Genomic DNA, 23,273 nt, shown 5'->3' on the forward strand with positions numbered 1-23,273 from the left:
AAGAGAGGCAGCGGCTGCCGTGAAGGCTGGGATCGGATGGGAGAGGTCCTTCTTGGGCTCTATTTGTTTGTTTGTGACTGGAGCTGCAAAGTTCAGAGCCAAACGTGTTGCTTTCCGGCGGCGGCGACCGCCCCGCTTCACCTGCTCCGCTGACGGGTGCCTACCCGGGGCGGCCCCGCGGCTCTGCGGGTCCTCTGCCCGGCATCCTGCCTGCCGCTGGGGCCGACGGACGCCAGAGGAGCGGGGGCTGTGTCTCTCGCCTGCCCGCCTTCCCCTCCGCGCCTGCCGGAGGGCAACGGACAGGTGAGTGCTTCTTTGCCGCACTTCTGCCCAGCCCGGTGCGGAGGGTTCCTCCGCTCCTTAGTCACCTGTCGCTGTAGGAGCTAGCTGCTCGTTTATCAAACTTTGCCTCCTGTCGCCACCCGCACCCCCTGCCTTGCCTTTTGCGGGAGGGCGAGCGCTCGGGGTTAATTGGTTTTGCGCAGAGGGAAGCCGCGGGGGGCGGGAAAGGGGGGTCCCACTCTGCAGAGCGCGGCTTAGCCTTGTCGGGAGAGGGGGTTTGACCGAGCCGCTCGCCTCTGCTGCCGCTCGGGGCCGCAGCCCGGGGCCCCTCTCCCCACGCGAGTTGGCGGCGCGGAGGGGCGGCGCGGGCGCCCGGCGGAGCGAAGTTGTTTTTTGCCCTGCAGGGAGCCCGCGGGGCCCGTGCAACAGGCACCGTCCTGCGGAGCGCCGGCGGAGGAGCCTCTCCCGCCGGAGCGGGGCTCCCGGCGGCCGCGAGCAGACCTGTGCCCTTTTAGGTAATCCCGCTTTGTTTCCAGCATCTCCAGGGGTTTGCCTTGCGGGGAGCCTGTGCCGTGTGGCTGCTTGTGAGCGCCCGGAGGCACGACCCCTCTTAGGAATGGGAGAAAGTTGCCGATGCTCAGGAGGGACGGACCGGTGCTCGCACCCGGCTGCGCGGGAGATGCGCGCTGGGGCGCCGGGCGGCTTTGCCCGCCCCGCGGTGGCGGAAGGCAGGCAGCGAGCGGTGCTGCGGGGCGCGGGCGCCCGGCAGGTGGAGCCGTGGGGAGCGGCGGCGGTGCTGGTTTATCTGGGCTGGCGCGGCGAGCTGAGCCCGTAGGCGCGGTGCGAAGCGGCCCGGTACCCCCGAGCCCGCTGCAGAGCGGCCGGAACGGGCCCTTGGGGTGGATGCGGTGCGTGCCTTCCTGCGGGCGCTGCCGGTGACACGGTGCCCTGCGGTGCCAGCGTTACCCCTGGTCACACGCGTGTTTTCTTCTACCATTTATCGTCGTTCTGTTTGTCACTGAGTATTGGAACAATATCAGATTCGAGGGGTGTTCTGTCCTGTCCTAATTATCACAGAATGTATAAAAGCGTAATTGCTAAGATTATTCAATAGTGGTTATCAATTAAAAAATTATCCCAGTACTCTGCAGGTAGCAAGGAACAGACTGTACTAATTGGATAGTTAGTGACATTTCAAGGGGCAGGTTTTCTTAAAATAGGAAGCTCCACTCTTCCAGGGAGCTGAATAGAGTGTTAGAATGTTAAATAATTATATTACAGTGATGGTAACACTTCTGCAAGAGCTTAAGGTGTTCACTTGTCCAGCAGCACTGGGACAGCCTTTGCCCAATTTTAGAGTGTTGGTTAACAGAAGGCTGGATTTTCACCACTTTTCCTTTAATAGGTAGATATAACTAAAGGGTGTAGAAATATGTGTGAAACAAATCAAAGGAGTGGCAATATTTTACGTATTGTCCAGTGAAATCTTCTTCCACCTTCAACTGACATAATTTGACTGAATTGATAATTGAGTTTTATGCTACTAACTACTTAATACTTGAATTTTATGTCTCTTTGTGCCACTTACACTGATTGGAAATAATTTCTGTTTAATATTGCGGAGACTGGATATGGGATGGTGTAACAACAATTTTCTTGTTATCCTTTTGTAACTAAACAGATAAGGTGGTATTTTTTTTATAATAGTAATATCCCAGGTTAAACACTTTACTTCAGTAAAGAAGTGATAAGTAAATCAATAGTGCAGCTAAACTGTATTTGCAGAATTCTTGGTTCTTCACATTGCTCATGTTTCTTGTACAACTTAAAAATGTTCTATGAGAAACTCATACAATGACTGCATAAACTTGTTGCATTTTGTTGTAAAAGTTTGCTTAATGTAATAAAGTTGGCATAACAAGAAGCAATGCAATGTAATCTTATGTTTGCCGTATGTTTTTTCCAGGGACAAAATGTTTTCCATTATCTTAATCAAAGACATACTTAAGGAAAGTGCCAGAAACTGAATTTAATAAGAGATTAACTTCACAAATTAAATAGGATATTTTATAGTAAGAACTACTGTAGAGAATAGCACATATTTACAATTGTGAAGTATGTCTGGACTTTCATATACCTATGCTTTATTCTGTCAGTCCTAAGCTTTTGTCACCTGTATGGTTTTGTGCTCCTTTGAGGTATAAAAATGCACAAAGCAGCTCCTGAAATGCTGGCCTAAATAGTGAAAGGGCTTGGAGTGTGTGTTTCTCAAGTTGATGAAAATGGTGAGCTTTACTGAAGTTATATTCATAATTGTGAAACTAATTTCTTTCCTTCTTGTTTTGGGTGCTATAGCTGTCACTTAGAAATTTTTTTGTGTTGTGTTCTTACCTTGCTCTTTTCACTATTATAGATACATATCTCAAACACTTCCTTTATTCTTGCACACCAAAGTATTCAAATATTTCCTAGGAGCATTGCTGCTGACTTCTGAACCTGAATTCCAGTCCATCCTGTCCAAATGAGTGCTTCTGAAAAATCAGAACAATAGAACTTCTGGATTTTTCCTCTGTTCCTGTAAAAATGTTAGTTTAGATGAAGATGTTATTTAATGTTAAGATTGGATTTTCTCCACAGCAAAAGTATGATTTTTCCACACAGGTGATAAATAGATAGCTGAATGTGTTATCAGAGATTTACAAAACACTGATGTCTTCATATCTGGATTTTTTTGTGTGTCTTTAACAAAACATGGAGTGTGAGAAAATGCTGTAGAGGGCTTTTTTTTGTGGAGGAAAAGCCCACAACTCTGAGACAGAAATATTAAAAAGTATTCTCCATGACATACTTAATAGTATAATGCTGGCTGGGGTGGGGAGGTTATTTATGTTTTTCACATATTGTATTAAAATGATACCAGCATATGTTTTACAGAAAAATTAACTCTGTTTTCAAAATCCTTCTTGTGAAATGCAGACACATTTCTTCTGTATAACATGTAGATGCTTTCCCCCTGATCTTTCCCGGTTCTTTTTCTGTAAATCTATACAGGAAGGTTCCCTGGCATTATAAAGCATGTTCTTTTGTATTGCTTCCAATTTCTAGCACTTGAAATCTTTCTTTCACCCTACCATTTGTTATACTAATGTTAAACTTACTGTCCTTGCTAAAATGTCTTTTCTGCTCTTCTGACACAACCTAAAAAATGCATACCAGAGTTGAATACACAGTTTCTAGAAATGTTGTATTTACTAAACTGACAATTCCATATGGATAAACCTGAAAACTTTAATCACGGAAATGCAATTTTAATATTGGGGGAAAGGAAAAGAAGTTCTTAAATCCTGTCTAATTACCATACATTGCTTGTTAAATGAGGGAATGTAAGCTTTTGGGCACATGCCTCTATCATAACATACCCTGTGGTTGACTTGGAAGTTACAGCTGCAACTCATAACAGGTAAAACACAATATTTAAGAAATAAAACGTTTGTTAATGCATTGAGGTGAAGAGTCTGTGAAATTCAGTATCTGAGAATATTTCTAGTGTAGCTAATAATAGTAATTATTACCTGTGATGGATACTGGAATAAGAGTTCTTGAAGCCAATACTTATGGGGATTTTTAAAATATGTTGGTTTCATATATGCTGAGAATTCTTTTTTCTGTTATAACAGTGTTTTACTTTATTAAAGATAGCAATTGAAGTTACAAATTAATACATCCTATAGGCTTAGCCAAGTCACAGTTTGCAAATTATCATAATGACTAAGGCATTGAATTACACTTTTATTTGTGCAATAAAGAAAATGTCATGCAAAACTTGCAGCTCTGTTAAGTCATGAGTATGTCCTCACTTCTGAAATTGTATTCTTTCATTCACGTCTGTAAAGAAAGCAAGTCTTACATGTGGATCTGTTTTTTTGGACTACGATTTCAGAAATCTAGTGATGGATAGCCAAGAATTAGGTTTTTTGAAGACTAACATTTTATCAAAGAGAGGAAACTCTTGATTTAGCACACACATGCACTGTTACATACCTAAGTATGCTTGTATATGGTTTCTGTGTGGAACCTAGTCTTATTTAATCTTAGCAAGAGACACTATCTGCTTTACAAACTGCTTTAGAGATTTAATTTATCTAGCACCTTCTACCCCAAGTAACTTGGACTTCATCTATTAAAAAATAAGACTGAATTTGAAAAGATTCTTTTAAAGCATAGGAAGTGTCTTTTACTGTAACATCTAGAAAGATCTGCAAGGAATATTTACAAGTACTTTTCCTTTAGAAACACAAATTGAGTAAAAGATAATTTAGTTTTGTTGATTCAAATTTTAACTGTGAAGTATTGCTTGAGAGAAACTGCTTGGGAGCTCTGATGAAATCTAGAACTCTTGAGAATGTCTCTTCTAATAGCTGCTAAATGTTCCAGTGTTAATTAGGCAGTAATGTGAATTGAATCAAATGTTACAACAGCGTAATGTTCTCCTGTTGAGTAGAAGTTCTATGCCTAAGCAAACATACTTTCAGCAAACAAGAATATTTCAACTTTGCCTGTTCAATGGGAAGTATTTCTGCAAAAGTCCTAAACAGTGCCCTCTGAGATGGCCAGAGAAGTCTGGTTGTCATATTTCTATTGTAGCATCTCTTTCCCTTCCAGTTTACAGAAGTCTGTAGAGTCACACACATGTTGGCTCTCTACTACAGTCCTTGTCCATACCAATACCTAAGACCAGACCTACTTTCTGCCAGTTGAAGCTCCTCCAAGGGTAGAAATAAGCAAGAAGGTGAGCTGTGTTCCAGAATGCTGTGGCCGTTTGACAGTGCAGATCTGCAGATTGGCAGCTGTCTCACTGTGTGTCATCTGGACCTCTGTGGAATAGCTGGAATAAGAGCATTTTGTGCACAAGGGGAAGTGGTCAAGTTGCTCTTCCCTTCAGATAGACACCTATGCATTGACAGTTCTTCTGTGTAATCACATCTTTAAAGTGGTGTTAAGCATCAAATTGATTTAATCTCTGAAGAAATATATGGTGACAAATCATTCTGGCTGAGTTTCTACCTTTGTGTTGTAAGCCTGTTCTCCTTAGGACAGGGTAACATTGAGAGGTAGCCGTAATGGTCTTCAGAAGAACCTCATCTGTTTCCAAGAGCAGGGCACAGTCAGGAGAAGACAGCCAGCCAGTGAGGATTGAGGTTGTGTATTTATCCACTTTTAGAGCAAGTTGGGCGAGGAAGAAGGCTGATGGTAATTGACAGTGGACGTTGCCTGTGGGTCACAGCAGGAGTGAAACTTGTTGAAGTTTCAACTGAAACACCACCAGCTCAGCTCTGAAAGACATTATTCCACTTTATGGTAGACTGACTATTATCTGTATGATTTCAGATGAAATAAATTGAACTGCTAGCAAAATTATCAGAAGTTGCACTGATTTATGTTAGGAGTGAGAAGACTCATTCAAAACCTGTTCCTGCAGATGCTACGTACATGTTTAATCTGATGATGAGGTCTGCTTCTATTTTTAGGATTACAACTTGATGTAACAGGAGATATGAAGCATAATCTTAATGGAAGCAAAATCTGTTTCATGCTTTTCTTTTTGGAAAAAATGCTGTTTTCATTTTGGTGGATGTCTGCAATAAATCCTACCTCAGCAAGCATATAGAATACTGTTTTTGTTACGTGCTAACCCCTGTAAATCATTGGGGTATAGCTTGTTCTTAGGCAGCAGAGATTACTAAACCTAATTTTAGGCTGAAATAAAAGTCTATATTCAAAGAACATACAAGTCTTACCACCATAATTTTTAAGTATTTCTAACTATTTCCTGCAGTGGAAGGGATAAAATACATGGATGAGAATCAAAATGGACTAGCTGACGGTCTAAGGGGAAATCAAGCTTTGAAGTGAAAAGGCAGTAGTCAATAGAGATTCGTACTTTTTCTTTTTTTTTTAAATTTCAGCAAATCTGCTCATTTAGGGTGCAGGCACAGGATAGCCTGTGAATTAGGTACCATGGGTAAGAAGGTACTGTCCATTCACTTAAAGGCTACTGCTAATTTAATTGGATTTTTAGCTGCCTTTCAGGCTAAAGTGCAAGTGTATTCCTGTTGCATTTCAGTGGGAAGTAAAATATGTTCATTTGCAGCTGCAAGACTAATTAATTTTACTTCACTTTGCAAAAGATTTACTGTGGCTTATGTGGCCCTGGGAGAAAGAATTTTAGATTGTTGTAAAGTGCTCAAGAATGAAGATTTTTCTTAATTTTTTTCTTAAAGTCTGACTAGTTACAGTTTACTTCAGCAATAGCTAAGATTAGCTACAGTGAGGTTAGAATAAGGGTTAGGTGTTACCACCCTTCCTTAGACTCACTAGTAAATACTTCTAACTTAGTGTTTTTTCAGATATTCTTTTCTGATTTGTCATGCAAAAAAATGGAGAAGAAACTATAGAAAGAGAATGAGAAGAGATTGCATGAGACTGATTGGCAAACTAGCACCAGCTGTTAAAACAATCAAGGGGTAAGACAAGTACTTACTCTTTAGTGGGAAGTGAAGGAGTGAGGATTGGATTTAACATATAGAAGAAAAGGGGGGTGGTAAGAAGGGAACAGAGAAGGCTTTAAAGTATTGCCTTGCCAGAAGTTCTTGGGGCTAAGAGGTTAGTCACCAAAGGGGGAGGAACTTTGGGTTTTGGTTTTTTAAAACTTTTTATTGAAAAATCCCGTTTTGTTTATTTGTTTGTTTGTTTGTTTGTTTTTGAGTAAGACATAAGTTGGGCATGAAGTTTGTGTCTTGAAGATCTTGTGATGTGTCCTAGAGGACATGCAATGAATGTCTTAAACAATATGAGGCTTCTTTAGATTTAAGCTGAGTGGGGCAGAGCTACTCTTTAACAGTTTTTTTTGAACAGTTTCCCTTATGCTGTGTGGACTTTGTGATCTTGGAGAACTGGAAGAGCTTTTAGTAATTTCTACAATTTTCCGCCCTTGTTTTCCTTTTAAAATCTTTCATTCTACTGTCTTTTTCTCTGTCTTTGTTTTTTTTACCCTGGGATTGAAGAACATGAGGATCAGAAGGTAAAACTGACCTAAACTAAAAACTCCCTGAACCAGTAGAACTGACTGGTGCTGTGATCACACTCAATTTCACACTGCTGCTAGTGTCATGTAGAGTAATACTGTGAAAGAGTCTGCCGATTTTTGGTTCAGCTACTAGTTGTCACAATGGTAAAGAGTTAGGGAGAGAGTATCTGTCTTCAGGCAGTGAATGAGAAATTTATTAACAAAAGGAAAACTGGTGTTTTTCCAAAGCTTTTTTTTTCTCATTATAAAACTTTCATGTTGAATCTTTTCCTGAGTGAATATCTGTAGCTGACTTTCAAAAAATGTGCCTGACATTTGAAACCTTGATTCTATACATATTTTTCTTGATGGGAAAGTTAAATTCTTCAAATTATTTGGCTGTTTATTTCTATTCTCTAATAACCTTTGCAATTGAATTATTGAGAGGACTATACACACAACCAGCTGATCTAAAATGAGTAATTCTGAGGTGGAAAAAAAAACCAAACAAAAAAGCCAAAACATTTGCTACTACATTGAATTACCTCAATGCCTCCAGTGAGTTTTGCTGGTGCAAATGAGGGTGCGAAGTAGGGGTGAAGATGGAATCTGCTTTAGAGACCATTGTCATTGGAAGAAAAATTTATAGAACTTCTGCCTTGTGCCTGGTATCATTTATCATTTAATCAGAAGATTTTGTGATTGTTTCTCTATTATCCTTTATCTGCTGTCTTCTTCCATAAGACCTAGAGAACTAGTCTGACAGCAGGACAGGGCTCTTGTGCTACATGGCACGGGCATGTAATGCGTACAGATTGTGTTATATCCTGGTGTTGGACATAAGATTCGCCTGTCTTGTCAAAATGTATGCATTTATGTAAGTGGCTCATCTAGTAAAACATGGAACAAGTTTTTGCTGTTTGGAACTTTAAAAAATGTAGTTAAACTTTCTCACTTTTACTTTGGGTTTGGATTTTGTTTTTTTTCACTCGCCTGTGCACCATTCTACCACCTGTTTTGTATGGGAATTTTCTGGCATTCAGATCACATACTGAGGATCTTACTTGCTATTTATGTATAGATAACTTGGTATAGAGTAAGCAGTGTGCAGCTAGCTATTGTATTTTCTGTTGCTGCTTTTCCTTACTACAATGACTTTCTCCAGCCAGCCAGCAGGTCTTCCCTCTTGGTCTTCTTTTTTGGTCACACCTGTTTCTCAGATGTGACTGCATTCCTGCTATTGTAGCCATCTGCATTTACAGCTTGTAATTGAATTCACTGTGGTCAGCCCTGGGTGCTGTATCCTGAGCTTAGTGAGTTTAGTGGCTGTCTTTTTTTCTGAGCCTTTGTCTGACTGTGTCCTTGTCCTTTACCTCCCCACAGAAGTACTCCTAAGTTGGTATTTTGGGAGAAAAATCTGAGTCTCAGGCAATCTTATTTGTGAATAACCTGTAAGTCTCGAAAAAGATTTATTGTGAAATCTTTGGAGAGCTCTTCTTCCTTAAGTTTCTCATAGAAGGAATAAATCACAAGGAAAAGATGAGGAAACTAGATGGTGTTTTTCAGATTAAAATACTGTCAATTGACCAAAATTAGTCTTCTAATTAATTAATCAAAATTAATTCTTCATTAGTGTGCAAATTATGATCTGTTTAAATGGTGTGCTCAGCAGTTACACTTGCTCAGATTAACACAAGAAGCATATTCTTTATTTTTATTTTTTTTTTCTGAAAGCCAGTTTGAAGCTGGTAAAGAGTGTTAGACACATGAAACACTTGTCAACTTACCTAGGAAAGATGCACACTGTGTGCATAGGTATAAGACTCTTATTTCATCGCTGTCGTGGTAACTCATCTCAATCTTACTTTTGGGAGGCCACTTCTAGGTTTAATGTCAATTTGCATTTCAGTGAATACCTTGTTTCTATTTCTTCACTGCAGTGAAGATACCCTTGCTTATTATATGACAGCATTTTTGAAATGTCTATCAGGCTTGTAAAATCTCGACAGTGACAAAGCATACACAGTAAAATGTAAGCTGTAGAAAATAATATTGCATAGTGAACCTCCAGTAGTTTCAAAGAAACACAAAGTTGACAACAAAAAAACCCTTCCTGAAGTTATTCTGCATTTTCCTAACATTCCTTCTGTATTCTAAGATGGTGAATAAATGTCTTTACAGGTTTAAAACTTGCCAAGCCTGGATGCTGAGGAGGCTCACAACAGAAGTTTAAATGTCAGTAAGAAATTTTTTTTGTTTGATAGGCTTCAATATCCACAGTAGAAACACTGCTAAATGGGGGAAAAATGTGTCATAAGCAAGTTATTTCAGGAATTAGGCATTCAAGCCACTATCATGAACCTTCACTTTTACAAAACAAAAGCTTTCATCTTTGTGCCGTCCTCTGTGAAGAATACCAAACCTGTCTACTTTCTACATTTATTGTCTTCTAAGGGGTTATGCTATGTAATATGCAGAATTAGTATATTGTATTATACCTCAGTTCCTCAAAATCAATAATCAGTCTTTTTCCATTATAATCATTTTTTTGCCAGGAAATACAAGGAGAGTGTAACACAGCAAAGTAAAAATTGCATCTACTACTGTGTGATTTTTCTACTGCAGCTTACTCTCTGGTCCTCAGAACTAACAAAAGCTATCAAATATTCTGCATATTGTAGACATTACAGTGATAGGTCCTCTTTATTTAATATTTTTTTATTGTCCCTGCTGTGAAAATAGCTAAACACAAGTAGGTTTTAATGAGAAATTAATTTTAATTCATTACTTAAGGGTTTATGGGATTTGAGGTTTGACAGTGTGTATGAGATGTATTTTGGCTAGGACTGCTGATGAAAAACTGTTGAAAATATCCTTTACTTCATGTTTTACATAGTTATCAAATGCCTTGTTCTTTTCAGTTTCTTTCTCAGGACTTCTCTTCAGGAAGCCATCTGTAGTTAAAAGCAATGCCATGTTTAGTCTGGATATGTAATCCTTCACTTCTAATAGCATCTCATTATTAAACCAAATCATCCAGTAAACAAAAAAATCTGTTAAAAAAAATTACCTATCTACATATATTTTATCTTTTCTTAGCACATTGAGCCTGAAATTCATTATGAAAATGCTGAATGCTGAACTACATTAGATTGAAAGCCAAAGTTTTAGTTTTCTGCTGGGTCAGAAATTTTTCTTCATTATATTAATATTATGAAAGTTTTGGGTTGATTTTTATTTTCCCCACATCTTCCCTGAAATTGTTAGAATGTTAATAAATAAAAGATGTAAAGATGTTTTTTTAAGTGGAATTTTTATTTTGTAAGTGGATTTGAATTTTCAAACCTTTGTTAACGTTTCAAGGTGACAGGTTTTAGATTCAATTATCAGACTCTTATTGTCCTATTTATCCTCTATATTTTAATTTCTTGTAGTACAGCTGGTAAAAGATTCAAATAATTTATAATTACTTTATATGGATGAGGAGTACAATATTTTAATATTTTAAAATTGCTTATTTTTGATGTACAGTTAACAAAATTTAGTATGTTAATTTCTTATTATTTCAGTGAATTTTGTGTCTTCATAAGCACGAAGTCTTCATGGCTAAAATACAGTGATGGATGGAATTAACTTTTGGACAGAATGTGAAAATCTGTGAGAAAAATTTTATCCTTACTTCACTTTCTTTCCATTTTTTGATGATTTGATAGAGAGTAGGCCGGTGGAAGCCTCATTTTCTTTTACTGTATGTTAAAAGAGCAAAATGTAACCTTTGTCACTAGCTCTGGAGAGTTCTTATACAAAGCAATTTTCTGCTAAATTGAAAGCTTCTCATAGTCAATAATCACTTTATATAATAGACATATATCTTACCTTGTAGCTAAATTATCATATAAAGGTGCTTTATTGTGAGGAATTTTCTTAGGTTGGCCAGTTAGTTGGTTGAAATCCAGCAATGTGGTGAATCAATTTCTTGGTATAAATGTAGACAGGTAATGACTGGCTCTATAGTCCTCTCAGTCTGTCACTGATATTTTCTCTATGGATCAATGGTAAACGTGCTGCTACTCAGGTTTGGGAAGCTAATTTAATCTGCTTTACAATGTGGATAGCTTTTTCTGTTGTTTGTCAGGTACCCTTTATCGCTTTATTATAATGTCATTTTTAATATTGATTTACAAAATATTTTGCTTGCTGACTGTCCTTGCTCTCCTCATTCAATAGCGTGCTGAAGCCAGTGTCCAAACGAACTGAAGATGCTCTTTAATAAATGTATGTTTGTCACTGGCTGCTTTTGTTGTGTATGGTTAGGATTTTTCTGGATATTCCAAGGTCAGGCATGAATTTTAATTCAGGGAAATTAAACAGTCCGATCTAGTCTGCCAGCTTAGAGCAGTTCAGCTCTCTGTGCTTCGTGGAGAAACTGTTTTTGAGGTCTGATCAGGCTGGCTGCTCCTTCAGTGGCTGCAGCAAGCTGGTGAACAGAAAATGTCAGGTGTACAGTGTTTTGTCTGAAATGTCACATCTCTTTAGGGTTTGGAAGACTGACTCAGAGCTATACATTGGAAGCATCTTTTCATTCAGCCAGAAATCTCGTGTTCTTTTTATAGGAGTAAACACCTATGAGATGTGATTATTCTCTTTAAAAGGACAGTAATAGTCATTGCAGGCACTTCTTAGTGCTTAGGGTTGTGCAGACAGGGGAAAGAAACACCAATGCCTCAGTCTTTAATTGATAACTCCTGTATTCTAGAGAAACAGTATGTCAGTGTTTTTCAGTGCAACAAGTAGTTTTGAGAGAGAAATAACCAAGAAATAATCACTCTACAATGCAGTGAATATGAGAGGACATCTTGGATGCACCACTGGATTGCTTTTGCTTTTTTTTTTTTATTCATTATATAGTTAACAGGTAAATTCTATGAGCAGGAACTAGAATCTAGGTTTCAATTCAGTAAAGTTTTAAAGCTGTTGATTGCTAAGGTTGTAGACACACAGGCATTCAATGTCAGAGCTGGATATAAAAGCTCTGGCATTTAGGCATTGTTAGTGAATGTCAACTATTGTACTTGAAGAATGATAGCTTTAGAAATAAGTGTAGTGAAGTATATAAGCCACCTTTCTATTATCACAATATTCTTACTCACTTTGCAAAAACAGAATGTATTTTTTTTTTATTTTATTTAATGTGACAGACTCATGGTTATAATTTGACTAGCAGAGAACTTCGTCAGAAACTTGACAGGAGTTCTGGGGTTCAAACAACTCTGTCTTACTAGGAAAAACATTGTGGAAAGGTTTCTGTGTTGCTTTATTGTCAAATGATAATGTTTAGCAATCTGCTAGTAAAAGGAAAGAAAATTAAGACTGTGTTGGGAGCCTGTATACCAGCAGTCCTACCAAAGACCTCTAAGCAATCAACTCAATTGCTTTAAAAAAAGATACTGAAAAGGAGGTGCAAATCTAAACTCCTTGCTGCTAATGTGTGTCCCTCATACTCACACAGTGAGTAATAAATGCCTTCTGTATTTCAAAAATGTATATGTGGGAGTGAAAATATATCTCCAGTCAGTTCTTAGTCATAGCACATATAGTGAGGTATCTTACCTGATTATGATCATTTGCTCTGTTACATTTCTGTGCGCTTAAGCTTTAAACATAAAACAAGAAGATTTTTGCTTAATTACCAGACCAAGAAAGAAGTTCAGTTTATAAACCATAACAAAAATGTTAAGTACTGTTTATTTCTCTTTATAACAATAAGGGGCCGAATTGTGGTTTTTAAGATGAATGAGCATAATCTTTGTAAAATTCATCTTAATATGGCTGAATGTGTGTACAGTAAAATTATGACTTGCTTTTGTAGGGAGGAGCTATTAAAGGAGGTTTCTGAGGCATTACTATGCTATAACCAGAATTATAATTATGCATAAGCACATTGATAAAGAATTTTAAAGAATCAGATTTGGGAGTCTAGAAAAGGCTTTCCTCATCATGATTCAGATTAAGCACTTTTCCTACACGAACGTTCCTCTTTGCAGAAGGGTTTAGTCAAGGAAAAAACACCTTGAAATGTGGAGAGCCTTAAAATGTTGCCACTGAAATTGTACCAGCCAGTTTGCTAGAAGGTAGTAAAAATGCTTCACAAATGATAAGAACTGAAGAGATAGCATAGTGATTATTGCCTATAATCAATATAAAGATCTATCCTGGATATCAGTGAGACTGGTTACTACCCAGAGCTCCCTCATGCACTTTGGCTGGAGGGTGGCTTTTTGGGGAGAATTTCAAAAGTGCTCCCAAGGTCCCTGCCTCTTTCACAGGCTAGCTGAGAGATTCAATAAGCAGAGAATATAAGTGAAGTTTTTATACTATGGGAGGAGAACGTTGTGATTTGTAGTAAAGAAGAATCCAAGTAACAGACCTACAATTATGGGGAATTCTGATAATGTCACTTACTTTGGAAAAGCCAGAGTGTGCATGAGTCAAAAATCAGCTGTTATATTGCTAGGTTTAACTTTGATATAAATTTGTACATGGTATGGCAGTATTTGTAGTAATAGCACCGAGGGCATGAGGAACAAGAGCAAGTTTGTTGTCTCACTTGCATATAGCAACTATTTTACAATAGCAGTTTCGTGTCTGTTGTTCAAATACCTGAATATATTCATGTATTAATACACAACAGTACCATGCATTAATAATGACAATTATGTAATTGACATTTTGCACTTGAAATACATAAAGATGGGTTATTGGAAATCATGATCTCTTAAACATGGGTAGATTTTTTTTCTGAAACATTACTGTACGTTACGTTTCAGTTCTGGCATGTCTCTTAAGTGTCAATCTGTTTTTTCATTTTATCTGAATATCCTAATAGCAATTTTAATGTATCTCTAAATTTTTAGCAGAATCTACAATTTCTGTTTGTGCACATAGTTTTGTTTTTTGAATGAAAGCCACTCAAACTACCTCTGAAAACTGGTATATTGCAAGAACTTGTCCCATCTAGAATCATGTCTATAAGCATTTTGGGGTGCATCTCAATAACAGAAGTCTATAGCTCAGCAGAGCTCAAAGAAATTAAAGGCTGAGGACAAAAGGACTGCAGTTTTACGTGTTACTTGTTTTGGGTTCTTTGTGCATCAGTGGTGAGTTTGAGGGAATACTGAAGAACTTCAAAACAAGACAAATTTGTACTAAAAGCGTACCCTAACCTGCTAATACACCTGCAGTAGAGGAGCACACTGTCTTCTATGGAGCTGGTGATGTTGAAAAAGACATGAAAGCTGAAAAAGAAGAAAAATCTTGCTGGATACCACTGCCTCCACTAGCTGTCAAAGATTTTTTTTTGGTGGGGGAAATTTTCTAGAAATTCAGTCGTTCTGACTGTATAGTCAATGGGCACTGAGTGATCCTTGCATAATGCCGACTTGAGTGATTCCTGTGAGAAACTACCACCGTATGTACCTCTGTCAGAAGTCAGTTTGCTGCTGCTGCCTCCTACAATTTACTGCTGTAAATCTGTAAAGCAGAGTGAAGCAATCTAATGTCTTTTTTCCTGATACCATGTAGCTTTGCTGGCCAAATTCAGGAGGAAGATACTATAACTTCTTTCTTTCAGAAACATCCAGAGTGCACTCACTTAAGGCATTGCTTTGAGAAACTGGAGTAGCTCTATGGACTGCAGTAATGTTCCTCAGTCCCTCCTTTTCTAGATCTTCAGGAATGTAAAGGTCAGATTTTTGACAGAGCTGTGTACTAGGGTCATTACAGGAGAGCTTGGAAAAGGTAGGTTGCTCATCCAGTCCTGATAGACTTGGTAATTAAAAAGGAAAATACACCTGTTCTTAAAAAAAAATGAGATAATTGCTTAGCTGTGGTGGGATCCAAATTAATAGTGATATCTCAGCTAGTTATTAAAAGGTCACAGCTGTAAAACTTCTGCTGTTTAGTGGCACTGTTACAACTTGAAGAGGAAGATGGTTTATAGGAGGAGTTGCTTAAGTAAGATAGAAAACAAAAAAATGTTAATTATATATGAGAAGTATTTTTTAAAAACAAGTAACCCTGAAGTCCCAGAGAAAAATTTGAAACTGTCCTTCTGAAGATGCAAGTTTTACATTTTTAAAGAAGGAAATATCATATGAAAAGAGAAAGGAATTTGACACAAGTAAGTATGGACATACATTGATTTATTTGTAAATGAAAATTAATTGAAAATTTTTTTAAACAATACTGTTTGGAATACAAAACAAGAACGCACCTTGGCAAAGTGTATACGTGACTTACCTCGGTAATTTTGTTGATTTTATTTGAAATTCTGAAAGGCTTATCTGCTTGATTATATTTTCCTTTTAAAGGCAGAAATTAGAGAAAGTGAAGTGTTCTTTCTTTTGAGGATAGTTGTTGCTGCTTTTATTTTTTAAGTGAACAGGAGGAATTCTATAAATACACCAGGAGCAAGCTACACTGGCAGGCAGATTTTAAGGGCTACTTAAAACTTGATTGGAACACTACATACTCTGAAGGGTAAGAGTTATAGATAGATAATATCTATCTGAAGTCTTGAAATTAAAAATATAGTGAAACTTCTGCATAGTTTTGTAGTCAAATATAAGGAAGTTATATATGTGAACTTTAACAAAAAATATTTGCAACAATGCTGAAGAGAATACTCAGTGAATATAGTAATTCTTGAGAACTGCTAAGCTGATGCTTCCAGATAGCTGTCTCTGGAATTACTGCTTGATCAATCAGCCACACAGAAGTCTTGTTAGTACTAGTGTCTGCAGTTTGTCCCACGGAATATAGTGGTGGCTTCTCACATTGTAGATAAAAGCAGAACATGAATAATTGCAGAATAATCAGACACTCGTACAAAAGCTGTTTGATTATCGCCTTAGTCTTACATGAGGATATTCTCTGAGAACTCTGAAGCTTGTAGTCTGTTCAAACTGCTCAGATGTCTGGTTGCCTGCACTGGAAAAATTAGGTGGAAATTTCAGCATCTGCTAACTGTGCTTATGTTTCACTAACTCAGACATTTTTAAGGACATGTCTGTACTGACCTGGTATATCAGTTTAGTCCCTAGCAGCATCTAAGACTTTTTTTGTTATTCCTGCTACTAATGTCATATGCCAGGATTTCTGGAGAAATGAACAAGAGTATGGGAAAAATTTTAGCTCCACTGACAACCTAACTTCTTTAAAGCTGAACTAATTTATGATATTTTCTCTCTTATCTCTTATGCTCTCACAAGGAATTAACAAAATATGAAAATAGAAATTCCCATACAGTTACATAATGGACTTAATATGGAGCAAAGCTGAACTGTTTTGATCTATTTATATAAAGTTACAGCAGTCTGCTGTAATTGTAGGATGTGTGAGTGTGGTAAACTAAGTCACAGTTCTAGTGAATAACGTGTCACTATCTTCCATCTTAGCTACTTTCCTTCATCTTATCCACTTCCTCCTCTCCTTTATTCCTTTCTCTTCACCAGGTTTGGCTTGCTCAAACAAATGACAGTAAAGTTAGAAAAATCAGGGGAAATAATACTGTCTGTTCATTAGAAAGTGTCAATCCAGACATGCAGGATTATTTTTCATGCATACAAGCAGAAAGATCAATCAGCAGTTGCCAGTTTTTGCTGCCATAGCGTTCGGTTTCTACTCCAGATTCTATACTGCTAAAACCACAAATGCATATTGTGCTATTATTTTCTTTGTAGGAAGAAATAAAGTGTCTGGAATGCCATTATAAGTTTCCTGGGAACTTGGGAAAACACATATTTTTTCAGACAAGAGTACATTTGCCTAGTTTTTTATTTTTTTTAATAAGTTAACTGAGTAGGAAGACGACTTACTGGTTTATCCATTAAAGAAGAGATGACACTTATGACAAATGATGGATATTTTTGTAAAGTAAAAGGGTTTAGGAAGCACACTGAAGTTTTTGTATTTTTTTTTTTTTTTCTTTTTTAGTATACCTTGCAGGAGTAAAACTTTTTTCCTTGAAAGAGAAAGACAGGTGACAAATTTGATCAGTCTTTTGTAGCTCTTTGTTCTGTAAAAAAGAATGGGAGATACCTAATGTTTTCAGATTTTGATCCAAAGAGAGATATTTGAGTTGTGAATTGACAGTACTCTTGCAAGTATTCATCCTAGAATTGCCTGATACAAAATCAAGATTCAACTCCTACAAAAGGTCAGTCCATGTAAAGAAAGAAAACTGAAGAATGCAAAACATATTCAATAGAAGAAGCAACCGGAAAAGCTAAATGTTTCTCATAAAGCTACTCTACATAGCAAAACATTTGATTGACAGTAAGGACTGTCTTAAAGGCTGTATTGTTGCTTGTAGGTAAAGTTGAGCAGATGGAATTCTAATCATCAAGTACCAGTAAGAGTACCACTTCCTCACTGTGTCCTCATGATTTATTCACCTTTCTTGCAACTCATCTTCCCACCCACCTCCATCTAAGTTCAGAAAATAGGAAGAAAAGGTGGAACTTAATTATGATTATAGATTCTGATCACAACAGTATTTATTCAGAAAGACATATATCAAGTACCTTTTCTCACCCACTCAAAATGTCAGCAAGTGATGAACAAATACATTTTTATTCTTTCTGGTTTACAGTGTTGCAAATCTTTCAAGATCAAGGCTTTCAACACAACAGAGAAGAAAAATTCCTCATGTTCATCTTTCTAACAGCAAAGATGGACTTCTTTTCTTACTTAAAAAACTTTAAACTCATAAATATAGGTATATCTATTTAGTCAATGTTTACATGATTAGAGGTGGTTAAAATGTGCGGTTTCAAGGGGGATGGCAAGGTAAATTAAATTTTGACAGTAATGAAACTCCTTCATGTTCTCTAGATGCAGTTGTTAATACAATATTTAGTCCTGCTAGGAGGTTTTTTTGTAGATCTGAAGTCTGAATTTACTTTTGGGCAGCTTTGTTTTAAAACTGTTTTGTCTTGAATGTATTGCCTGTAATTTTGATAGATTTCTTAGTGGTTGTTGGGGGGTTTTTTTGGGTATTAATTATACACAAAGGAACTATCTAATCTAAATAAGTGCAAGATAACTTTGCTAATAAATATAATCTTGTTTCTATAGAACGTTTTAAAAAGATGTGCTGTCTAGTCTCAGAAGTTCTGTTCTTCTGCCTTTGGGAGTAAACTGTGAAGTTCAGCCAGCAGAGCTGCCTTTCTCAGAGGGCATAGCAGGCATTGATAATGAACTGTAAGCTGTAATTCTGTAGTGGCATCAGGCTGCAGAATGGCAGCACTCTCTTGGGTACAAGTGCCTAGGTTGCAAAGCTTTCCCAGTGAAGTGGCTGATATCTTTAGAAGGTGTGTTTGATTCCAAAGGACATTTTATTTTTCTTTTAAGGATGAAAGCAATTTTGACTTTTCTAATGCTTAGTTATGATTACATTATAATGGTGAATAGAATTAGTACTCTAAGATTTGTTGTTTGAACTTGGTGAAGTTCATCGTGATTTCAGTGTAATTGCTACACAGTTAAATTGTTTTTTTGTAAATAGACTAGGCTGCTTGTTTTCTATTAATATGTATTGAGACCAAAGTCAGAAAATTTTGAGTTAAAATATTCTATCATTTTGGGGAATTTCTTTTAATGTGCTTTAACGATCCTGTACGTAGGCTCTGTTAAGCATTGAAAGGCAAGTAGAAATTTCTTTTAATATTTAATTATTATCTTAATTTCTCTCTAAATGTAAGGTGTCTTGTAGGTGGTAAAGGCAAGGAAACATTGTAGTTGCAAATACTGATTGTGATAATTCACATCTCTTAATAACTATGTAATATACTTCATAAATGCTTTCATACATAATTTTACTTGTGACTTTAGATATTCCAGTGACTGACACATGGCTGGACATGTATAAACTATATAATAAAATCTGAGTGTCTGAGAAACCAAGGCACTTGTTTGCTTTTCTTACCATAGCTGAGACAAAGCAGAAAATAAACTTTTTTTTTTTTTTTTGGCTGAAGTGAGGAGAAACTGTTCTGGCTTTTCAAAGCTTGATCATAAAATAATATTGTTAATATTTACTGTTAACTTCTGTATTGCAACTGCTCAAAAAAAGGTGAGCAGCAAAGCATAAGAAAGAAAATTAAGAGAATACATGAAACATCTATTGAATAAACATTCATGAGAGGAAATCAGTGTGGTCTAGTAAGTACTGGATGCATTGTAAACAGCTAGGATTTAATACACTGAAATTTGAGGATGAGAAATCTATTTATTTTCTGTTATTTAAAACATTTCTTCTACTCTTTTAGATAGTCACTGACTGTTACTATTTCTTTTGCTACCCTGGAAAAGAAGAATTTCTTGTTACAGCTATTTTAAACTTCACTGTTTCTTTGTATGTGAAAATTCTAAATAAAGACTATAGGGATACCAGTCTGCTTTCTATGTAAAATATTTAGTCTCATTTTCAGCTAGAGATATTTCTAGAATAAGAGAAGAAATCCAAAGATCTATTCACTATAGGTTTAACGTCTTATCTCTTCTTGTCCTAAAAGCTAATTTTTCTTTACACACAGCTAAGCAGGAATGTATACTACTTCCTCAACAAGAACAAAACACTTGAGTCTAATTGAAAGATGAAAATATGGGAAGAAATAGTATGTTCAAGACATTTAAATTGACTGAAGTTTATCAGTGACCAACTAATTTTTAGTTATTTATTCTAAAATAAATATATGTATTTTTTGTCCTTGTTACTTTACTGCTATTCTGTAAGAAGTTCCTACTTAGGTCTCTCATCTTTAAGTTGAGTGATGGTAGCTTCTTTAAATGATCTGCAGTACAACCCTTAAAACTGTCTTTTCAATTAAATGCCATTCTTCCCCTTGTAATCCCATATTCGTCTAAACATTAAAACCAGTTTGAAGTTTTGACTGGGCTTCTTTTCAGATTTGTGTGGTTACACTGCCAGAGTTAAATAGAATTTCTTTAGAGGTAAGAACCAGGTACATAGTCCTGGAGGCTGTAACAATGTGTATATCCACAGTGGTCAGGATATCTGCATCTTCTGTCCCAATCAAGTGTTCCTCTGTTTCCTCTGTTTTGTTTTTAAACTCTAGGTGATGAATTAAAAGGAAAAATTTCAGTAGTGTAGGAATCATGACAAGTAAAAGGAAAGGTACTCACTGGCATTTCTGAGCAATGGTGTTCATAATAAATTATTTCTATAATCTAGATCCATGGAGTAGTAGGCAGCTTTCACGTGTCTTATTCTTTGTGTACTCACCTCTTATACATTTACAAAGAAATTGCTTTTTTTTTCCCCTTCAAATCAAAAGATTTGTGTCTCTAGTTATCCACGTTGATCTATAGCCAGCCTCTGTTAAATATACCACCTAAGCAGTGTTCCATAGTCTGAAATTTTCAGAGATGCAGGTCTTTCTTCTGCTGCAGTTTTCACTTATTTCACTGCCCTGCAATATTTTATCTCTGAAAGTTTATGTAGACATTGCCAGCATTAGTAATTTCCAGATTTGCACTGCAGCAAAATAAATATATGAAAGTGCAATCACTGTCCTGTAATTGGTGAACATGGTGGGGGTTCTTTTCTTCAGTTACTGTGTTCAGAAGTCTATTTTTGCTCTCAGTATTTTTAACAGGTTTTTTAACAGTAGGGGGAAAAACTGAAATGGTGTCTGAGTATTTGAAACTTAAATTAAAAAAAAAAATAAAAAATTAAAATTATCACTGGATTGCAGCCATGCACTTCAAAACTTTTTGAAGGAGGAGGAAGTGACATCCAGAACTGAGTCAAAATCTTAACAGTTTTAATAGTAGAAGGCTGTGAAACAAAAATTTGTACCAGAAAAGATAAGAAATGCTCATAAAAGGTAGGGAAGTTATCTGTAAAGTTTATGGGGATCATGTTTCCTTTGTCTAAAAACTGGCACATTTGCTAGCTTCCACATATATGGAACATAGAAGCAACTTTTAGGGTACTAAGCACAGTTTTATAATATCTAAAAGGACCTTCATATCTGGGAAAATTAGTTTTTTCTTCATGCAGGTAAAGGAGAGATCAGTTAAAATTTGTTGTATCAGTCCTTGAAAGAGTAATCTGTCAAATCCAATATGTGCTGCTTGTTGTGTTAGTTGACAGTAATTAGGATGATAAAGTAAAAAAAAAATAAAATAAAAATGTCTGCCAGTGATTATTAAATCATGTTAACTTTTTTAGTTTAAAGTATTTCTTTGCTTACAGATAATGTAATACATACTTTAAACTCCAAGCAATTAGAACTGTATAGGCAGCTTTAATATGTCTGCAGTTTTGCAAGCCCACTTGTAAGGGCTCTAATGGGGCTGGGAAAGTGGTTTAGACCCAAAGATGTATAGCTCTGTCAGCTGGAATTTGTGCCCACTTTAGGGAAAACTTTAAATGAGAAAATGGAGCAGTTTCTGTTAACCTGTGGGAATTCAAATGAAAGGAGCAGCCTGGGAGGATGGAGTAACTAGCCAATGCAAGGTGTGACTTACATTATCAATACGTGGAAATGCGGGTTACTTATTGAAATAATTTTTTTCATTAGTTGCACTTGAGAACATGGTGGGAACATTGAGGGGATAACATAATTAAATGGAAAGCAATACTGAGTGAATTAGTTTTAGTCTTGAAAGAGGACTAAATTCCAGCAAGAGTCTGTAAGTAATGGTATATACATGTGTCTCTAATGGTAAACACATAGGAAGTTTGAGTAGTGGGTTTTTTTAAGATTTTATAATAAATAGATTACTGAAGATGGTGAATAGAATATTTTCAAAAACGTACATGGGCCAGAAGTAACATTGGAAGTATCTGAGAACCAGAATAAAGAAGTCCTCTCTGTAGTAACTGTAAAACTTTAATAATTTTAGCTGGGAGAGATAGATGGATTATTAATATGGAAGTTAACTAGGATTATGATTGCTTTTATTTTTTTAAAAAAGGGGATTTAAACTTTATGTGAAAGGTGAAGAGAAGAATAGAAGTGGAAGCTAATTATGGAAGACGAAGGTAAGGCTTGTCATACAAATGACTGTAGTATTGTGTTTCTAATTTTGACTGGGATCTTTGAAATGAAGTATGTCTCATGTCAGGATGAGCAGTCACCATGTGAAGCATGGTAATAGGAGTATGCTCAGCAAACATCCTCATGGAGACTTTTTAAGCTAAGTGGTGTGATACAGAGATAATTTTTGAGTAACAGACAGAACTTACAGAAAATTCCAATAAATGCTTTAAGTTATTATTGAATATTTGCCAGGAGTTAGCACTAATGGAGGAAACCTGATATTCACCAGTTAATTTTCCTGTCACAGTAAGTTACACTGTAGTGCTTCATCTTCAAAATGGACAACAAATCTCTGGAGCATTGTGCTTTACACTTCTAGAAAATAAGTAAATGGAGTGTAACTGTTACTGAAGCTCAAGACACTTCATTGAGAAGTTTGTGTTAGATTTTCTGTTTCTTTTCTGATTTTTGGATCTTGGATTTGGAAGCATGAGGTAAATTTCAGACACCTGGAATGTAAATTGTGAATGAATCTCAAATTATCATGTGTTCTAAAGTCTGATTTTTAGTAGAAAATGAAAATGGTTTCTTAAGATTCAAAGTGAGCCCTCTTCTGCTGGAGTTCAGAATCCAGTTTTATTACTAGTTGCTTCTATGTGCTTATAAATTTAAGATATTTTCTTAACAGAGTTGATATATAGGAAGTATAGGAATATAATTTACATAATATAGTTGCATTAGTACTTGTCCTCTTATTTTAAATAATTTATGATATTACACAAACTAAGAGAAAAGGTGCACTGTAAAAAATATAAGCAGCTGGAAATGCTGAAATCAAGCTGAAAGATTTGTGA

General features: G+C 36.6%; 1 long non-coding RNA gene across 1 annotated transcript in view; it reads left to right on the top strand.

Annotated features, from left to right (window-relative positions):
* The first annotated feature begins 11 nt into the window (after positions 1–11).
* LOC117244307 overlaps positions 12–23,273 on the top strand; it is a 184,383-nt gene continuing 161,121 nt past the window's right edge. Inside the window, exon 1 of the long non-coding RNA XR_004497128.1 lies at positions 12–303. This is a non-coding gene — a long non-coding RNA (uncharacterized LOC117244307). The remainder of the gene's footprint in view (positions 304–23,273) is intronic.

Source organism: Parus major, chromosome 4, assembly GCF_001522545.3.
Source record: "Parus major isolate Abel chromosome 4, Parus_major1.1, whole genome shotgun sequence".
Classification (NCBI taxonomy): Eukaryota; Metazoa; Chordata; class Aves; order Passeriformes; family Paridae; genus Parus; species Parus major.